General features: G+C 39.1%; 2 pseudogenes; one reads left to right on the forward strand and one right to left on the reverse strand.

The window, feature by feature from the left end:
• Positions 1-7: 7 nt before the first annotated feature.
• On the forward strand, positions 8-2,703 carry LOC125594259 (annotated as a pseudogene).
• A 135-nt stretch (positions 2,704-2,838) lies between these two features.
• LOC125594260 lies at positions 2,839-7,418 on the reverse strand (annotated as a pseudogene).
• Positions 7,419-7,644: the final 226 nt, after the last annotated feature.

Below are 7,644 nucleotides of genomic sequence, written 5' to 3' on the forward strand. Positions count from 1 at the left end.
GGTTTCACATTTCCCTCACTTTGCAGAGATTCAAACTCTGTTAGCCAATGAGACCAGAGAATTCAGCGTTTTGCTGAATGGAAATGAATTTTCTAAACCTTTTAGTCCTAAAATGTTAGGCATTGTAACTATGATAACTCAACCCGAATCGACATTGAGATGCGAAAGTGGGGCTTGCCATTTGCAGCTGGTGAAAACAACAAAGTCAACTCTTCCTCCTCTCCTCAATGCTATGGAGATTTTTACTGTTGTTGAACTTCCTCAGCCAGAAACAAACCAAGATGAAGGTGTGTACAAAATTTACATTTGTGATACACATGAATTGGAGATCTGACATATTTTCAGTTCTTAATATCATTAACTATGCATGCCTCCAGTGGTTGCTATCAATAAGATCCAAAGTGCTTACGGATTGAGTAGAGTTAGCTGGCAAGGAGATCCATGTGTCCCCAGAGAGTTCTTGTGGGCTGGTCTAAACTGTAACAACACAGATACTTCCATTCCACCAACAATCACTTCCTTGTAAGGTCTTACAATATTTGCATCATGGTTAAGTCATTTCTTTGTTCTAAATTTATATATATGTATTACTAGAAACTTATCTTCAAGTGGATTGACCGATATAATTATGCCTGCCATTCAGAATCTAACCAATCTACAAGAACTGTACGTGTCAAACATAAATGAATAATATTCACAATGTTTTGGGTTTTTCTACTGTGATGGATATTTTGTATTCATCAAATGCTAGAGACTTATCAAACAACAGCTTGAACGGTGATGTGCCTGAATTTCTAGCTGACATGAAATCTCTTTTTATCATGTAAGTACTTTATATGACTGTATAGATGAAGCAAAAAATGGTCTTTTAGGTAGCAATCTTATAAATTTCCTACTTGTCTTTTATGTTTTATTTTCTACCATAACAGAAACTTAAGTGGAAACAATCTTAGTGGCCAAGTCCTCAAAAGCTTCTACAAAAGAAAGGACTGAAGCTGAAGTAGGCAGCTTCTCATATTATCTTCATTAGTTAAATACCATACACTTATACTGAATAGCATTTATAATTCAGTGTTGAAGGCAACCCTAACCTTAATTGCACAGAAAGTTCATGTGTAAATAAACCTAGAGAAAGTGGGCATCCCAAAAGAGTATAATTGTACCAGTTGTTGCATCAGTTGCTTCAATGGTTATTATTGGAAGTGCATTGGTTACATTCTTTGTTCTCAAAGGAAAAAATCATCAAACAATAGAGGTATTCATAACAAATTTATTAATTTTCATGTATACAGTAACACTACATATCAAACAAAAAATCATATTAATATTTTGTGTTGCAGAAAAGGGTAGAAGAACACCAAGACCGGAGCCACCGAAAATAACGAAAAAGAAAAGATTTAGTTACGCAGAGGTTACTGAAATGACAAATAACTTTGAAAGGATTCTTGGGAGAGGAGGATTCGGCATGGTTTATCATGGATATGTTAATGGTACAGAACAAGTTGCTGTTAAAGTAGTCTCTCAGGGATCAGATCAGGGGCACAAACAATTCAAGGCAGAGGTACTCGTAACACACACAATCTTTTACCACGTTTTGTTGGATATGAACCACTTATTTGTATTTTTTTCTTTCGTGTTGGTTTATTAGGTTGATCTTCTTCTGAGAGTTCATCACAAGAATTTGGTAGGCCTAGTTGGATATTGCGATAAGGGAAGGACTTGGTTCTCGTATACGAATACATGTCCAATGGAGACTTGAAAGAGCTTTTGTCAGGTAAGCCAATCACATGCGGATCCAATGATAACATGTCCTTATTGAACAAAAACTAATGCCTTAGTGAAAAAACATAGGGAAGCATCACTCCTCTGTTTTAAGGTGGGGAACCAGACTAAAAATAGCTGTAGATGCTGCACAAGGTTCGTGAAGAAGTCTAATGACCCTTTTCCTCTCAATAGCTTTAGTTTTTTATATGGTAATCTTCAACAACAAAAATGAAATTGTTGCACTAGGATTGGAATATTTGTATAAAGGATGCAGACCACCAATTGTTCATAGAGATGTGAAACAGCAAATATATTGTTGGACGAACACTTCCAAGCCAAAATTGCTGACTTTGGGCTTTCTAAATCATTCCCAAACGATGGAGAAAGCCATGTATCCACAGTCGTTGCAGGAACTCTTGGTTACCTTGATCCAGAGTACTTAACTATCATTTTGAAAACATGTGTGTTCTACTTTACTTCAAATCATTAAAAATCCTGACAATATCTGTATATTCTCGCTTGCAGATACTACCAAACAAATTGGCTGACTGAAAAAAGTGATGTCTATAGTTTCGGAGTCGTTTTATTGGAGATCATAACAAATTTGCCAGTGATTGACCAGCGTCGTGAAACACCATACATAGCAGAATGGGTGGGATTAATGGTCACCAAAGGAGATATTAAAAGCATTATAGATCCAAGACTTAAAGACGATTACCACTCTGATTCTGTTTGGAAATTTGTTGAGCTAGCAATGGCTTGTGTCAATGCTTCTTCAGCGAGTAGACCGACCATGTCACAAGTTGTTATTGAGCTAATCGAATGTTTAACACTTGAAAACTCGAGAGGAGGAACGAGTTGTGACATGGAATCCAGGGGTTCAAGAGAAGTGACCATGACATTTGGAACTGAAGTGAACCCCACGGCTCGCTAGGCTTGCTTAAAGAACAATCTTTTGGTGCATTTTCATTGTGTTTAGATAAAATAATTCAGAAACGTTTGTCTGAAGTAACCAATTTGATCTTACAACTGCAAAAAAAAAAAACCAGTATTTGTTATCAGAACTAATTCACAATTACTTTCTTCATTTATATAAAGACGATGACATTTTTTTTTCTTTAAACGATGATATTTAAATAAACAATTAAGCGCAACAGAGTACGACTAAGGCTGACACTGTTCATCACAAACAAAGCAAAAGAAACGTGTGTACAAAGAAACTTGCAGCCTCAAATAGATTTGTTTATACAGACTTGAGTTATCTAGCTCCAGGATTAAGCTCTGTTGTGATATTCATGGACAGCTCGATAGAAGAATCGTTAGTCGAATCCGTCATACGACTACCCATGTTTCTTGCCATCTCCATGTTCAGACACTCTTTCAGTTCCATTACTACTTGAGTCATCGTCGGTCTCCTTGAAGAAGACGGATTCAGACAAGTCATAGCGGTCTCAACAACTTTCCATACCGTGTTCGATCAAAGTCTCCTTGAAGCTTAGGATCCACAATGCTATTAATGTCTCCTCTTGATAGCATCAAACCAACCCATTCACCTATGTGTGACCTTTCCCTTTCTGGTCTATCACCGGTCGGTTTGTTACTAGCTCAAGTAGAACAACACCGAAGCTGAACACATCGCTTTTCTCTGTCAACCAGTTTGTTCTGTAGTACCTGAAAATCAAAGAAAGACAAACACACAATTTTAAAGACTTAACAAGAAAAAAAAAAAATCAATAACTTTGTTGAGAGTAGAGATTAAAACTTACTCAGGATCAAGGTATCCAGGAGTTCCTGCAACTACGGTGGAGACATGAGTCTCAGTTCCAAGTGGGAAAGACCGCGAAAGCCCGAAATCAGCTAGCTTAGCTTGGAGCTTCTCGTTTAATAAGATGTTAGTTGTCTTAATGTCACGGTGAACTATTTGTGGTTTGCATCCATTGTGTAAATACTCCAATCCTTGAGCTGACTCGGCTGCTATACGAAGCCTTCCTTCCCAAGTTAGTATCGACGGTCCACGCTTCCCTGAAAATCATATTTTGAAACAAAAGGATCAGAATCTTGAGACCCCAAAACGTTAAGAACATTTTGTATGACAAAACCAGACCTGATAAATGCTCTTTCAAGTCCCCATTCGCCATGAACTCATAGATGAGAGACAATTTATCGCCTTCTTCGCAATATCCAACAAGACATGTGAGATCTTTGTGATGAACTCTAAGAAGCAACTCAACCTAACAAATACACAAAACAGAAACATATCCAAGAATTAAATCAAAACACCTTTTTAAAAATGTTTTAGAGAAAGATTGGTTCAGTATGTTAATTATTACCTCTGCTTTAAACTGTTTGTAACCAAGTGCAGTAGACTCAGTGAGCATCTTAACAGCAACAGGTTGGTTATCCAATACTCCGTAATAAACCACACCAAAACCTCCCCTACCAAGAACCCTCTCAAAGTTGTTGGTAATCTTAACAACATCAATGTAAGTCAATTTGCGGTTCTTGGCTATCACTGGAGATTCATAGCCATGAGACCTCGAATGTAACGGTGTTGTACCGGTGCCTGAATTGGGGTTAAGACCAAGCTTGACTCTCTTCTTCCTCTTGAGGACAAGGAAAGTAACGATTCCAGCTGCAATGAGGAAGACTGAAACAAGTGAGGCTGCAACAGGTGCAATAACCGTGTTTTTCTTCTTCTTCTTGGTGGAGCATGAATGATCGAACAGAGCCCGGTGTTTCCTTCGAGACTAGAGTTTCGTATATGTGATTGAAAGGAAAAAAAATGATTAGAAAGGTCTAAGGATTTAATGATATTTTTACTTGCTCACACGCAAGGGATATATATATTTACCTTAGTGAAATCCTTCCTCTTCGTGCTTTATCAAGGAGAGTTGCAGGGATTGAACCATTTAGCTCATTGTTTGATAGGTTTCTGCGAGAAACAGAGTGAACAGAGGTTACAATATGTTTGGTTTCTGTGACAACCCGTCCCGTGGGAACTACCTGTCCCGTGGACCCCAGACCCCAATCCTTCTATTATGAGTTCTCACTAAGTCCATAATTAGGTTTTGTGAGCCTCGAATCCAGGACCTCACCCTTTAACAGCATTCCCACAGGACAAGCTGTCACCAATTGATCTGCAGGTCAATTGTGACAGCTTGTCCTGTGAGAATGTTGTTAGAGGTTGGTTCGAGGCTCACCAACAACCTAATTATGGAGTTAGTGAGAACTCATAATAGAGAGATTGGGGTCGGTACGCTGCAGCGCTGTGAGCCTGGGGCCTGCGGGGCAGGTAGTTCCCACGGGGCGGGTTGTCACAAAAAAGTCGACTTTTTATGTGACAACCTTCTTGCGACCCCAGTTTCACCATTCACAGCGTTGCAGCGCAACCGACCCTAATCCCTCACCGTGGGAGGAACTGCTTCCACATCCACCGGTAGGTTATTGATGCGCTTGGCGTTACTCGAACCCAAGAGGACCTGGTTCGAGGCCCCTGGGTTCGAGGCCCACCAACAACCTAATTATGGAGTTAGTGAGAACTCATAATGGAGGGATTAGGGTCGGTGCACTGCAACGCTGTGAATCTAGGTTCCTAGTGAAGGATGGGTTGTTGACCAAGTTTTAGATTTGAGCCACCTTGTGCTTAAACTTACATGACTTTTAGGTTTCCATGTTCACTAGAAACTCTGGAACCGAACCAGTCAAAGTATTGTTAGACAAGTCACGCAGAAAATCAAAGCCAAAAAAACAATCACATATTAAAACATATGACTTTAAATCACAACATGGCTGGGTTTCTAAGCGACTTGAGTACACTACTTACAGAACTTCTAAATTGGTAAGGTCTGATATGGACTCCAATATCTCTCCAGTCAGCCACTTGCAGACAAGTTCCTGTTTTCAAAGATCAAATATTAAAATAATTTTTAAAAATAGGCATTATGTTGAAAAAAATTAAACTCTGTTATGAAAAACAGAACAAGATTAATACTTACAAAGAAATGATCTTAGGCTGCTCATTGTCTATATAACTGCAATTTACACCAGACCACCTATAAGCCCGTGGCGCGCAAGTATCTCCTTCCCAGTCAATCTTGTTCACACCGTAACCCGACTTGATGTTCATCATTGCATCAACTGATAAATAAACTTCTCATGTAAATTTTGGTTCTTGATCAACTATATATATATATAGATCCAAAAGTAGTTAGTTACCAACCTTCTTTTCCATCGGTTTCTTGCTCCGGAAGCAAGTTAACCAAATAAACCTCCATGCCATTGAGTAGAGGAGGCAACGTCGAGTTTCCTGTTCTTTGAAGCGAAAACGTGTAGTTTCCATTTGCATCGGCACCAACTTCGTTAGAGGTAAATACGGAAGAAGTTGTGAAATTAAGCGGTCTGAAGGGTCCGTAGATATGCTTGCCATTGTACATGATGTTGAACTCTCTTGTTTCATTGGACTTTAGCTCTTGAATCTCGGCAAAATGCATAAAAACGTAGAATTGCACGGTGCTGTCCACGCCATCTAGGGAAATGTTCATAGGTGCGTCCGGGTCTGTTGAACGGAAGCTGTGACCATAGCAATCTCTGGTGTGGTGGTAGTCATTGTTGACATTCACTGTCTGGTTGGTACTAATCTGTGACCAGTTTCCAAAGTTATACGGTGTCCAGACACGATCAAACACATCGATTCCGTACCTAAAACGAAAAAAAACATATTTAGTACCATTTTTTAAGTTGTCTGACCTGACATGAACTTATATACCTGTAGACTTGGTTAAGAGTTGCGCCAACGTCTGCTCTGATGAAGAGCTGCAAAGATCCTTGTCGAGACAAGTAAGTTGTGTTCTTGAGTTTACGAAGCTCTAAAGCGGAGATAAAAGGCGTTGAGTCTCCCGTTTTGACCAGACAGATTTGTAAACGGTCGGTCTTCAAGACATGAATCATCTCAAAGATTGATGCTTGGGTCTCGTTTGTGGTTGAAACAGTAGTCCATAGGTTAGGCCCGAGGTGGAGCTCGAATTGCGTGGTGGGATTATCGTCATAACCGCCGTGTAAGAAGTTTGTTCTGATCAGATACTCATCGCCTATGGTTAGGTTTAGGGTATAGCAGTTTCTTATGGCTTGTGGAAAACTCCTTAGGTTCCTTGTGAAGCAAGTAAAAATAACTTGTAAAGAATATATAACTTGAGCTTCAAGCTATTAAAATTAATTGATACTGAGAATATTATCGCTATACCAGGCTTGTTGCTGAAACTGGGTCCGGTATGCTTGTTTGATGCTTCTACCAACACCGGTACTGATGAAACTCGCATCCGAGATGTAAGTAAGGTTTGTTGTTCCCTCACGAAAAGTCGTTCCCCTCGGCGAACCACAGTCCAGACTGATGAACCCTACAGAAGAGAAAAGAAGAGTGTGTTTAGTAAACCATACCCGGTTAGATGAAGATGTTATAACTAGCTTTTACCTGACTGATCTTGGGCAGACTAAGCAAAAAAACGGAGAAGATTTCGAGAAAAACTAAGAGAAGACAAGCAGAAAACGCCATTAGCATTCGTCACTTTAGGTTTCTCTCGTCTTTTGATTATGCAGATTATAAAATTAGGAATCAAATGAACATATATGGGGTGCAACTAAAGAAATGAAAGTGGGAATTGTTTTCTTGTCTAAACCGCGTTGATACTTGGTACTGGTTACTATTATTGGGAACTCAAAGTCAAACCTTTTGGTAGAGGTAACCAATTGCATTTTTTTACGTTAATTCGTTGACGTATGAAAAAGTCGTATATGCTGATAATTACTTTTTTTTTTTTGAAAAAAAAATGATAATTACATATGAAGGAAGTTTTGCTAATTTGTAAATCTCACCATCAGTTTTCC

Source organism: Brassica napus, assembly GCF_020379485.1.
Source record: "Brassica napus cultivar Da-Ae chromosome A5 unlocalized genomic scaffold, Da-Ae chrA05_Random_28, whole genome shotgun sequence".
NCBI classification, from domain to species: domain Eukaryota; kingdom Viridiplantae; phylum Streptophyta; class Magnoliopsida; order Brassicales; family Brassicaceae; genus Brassica; species Brassica napus.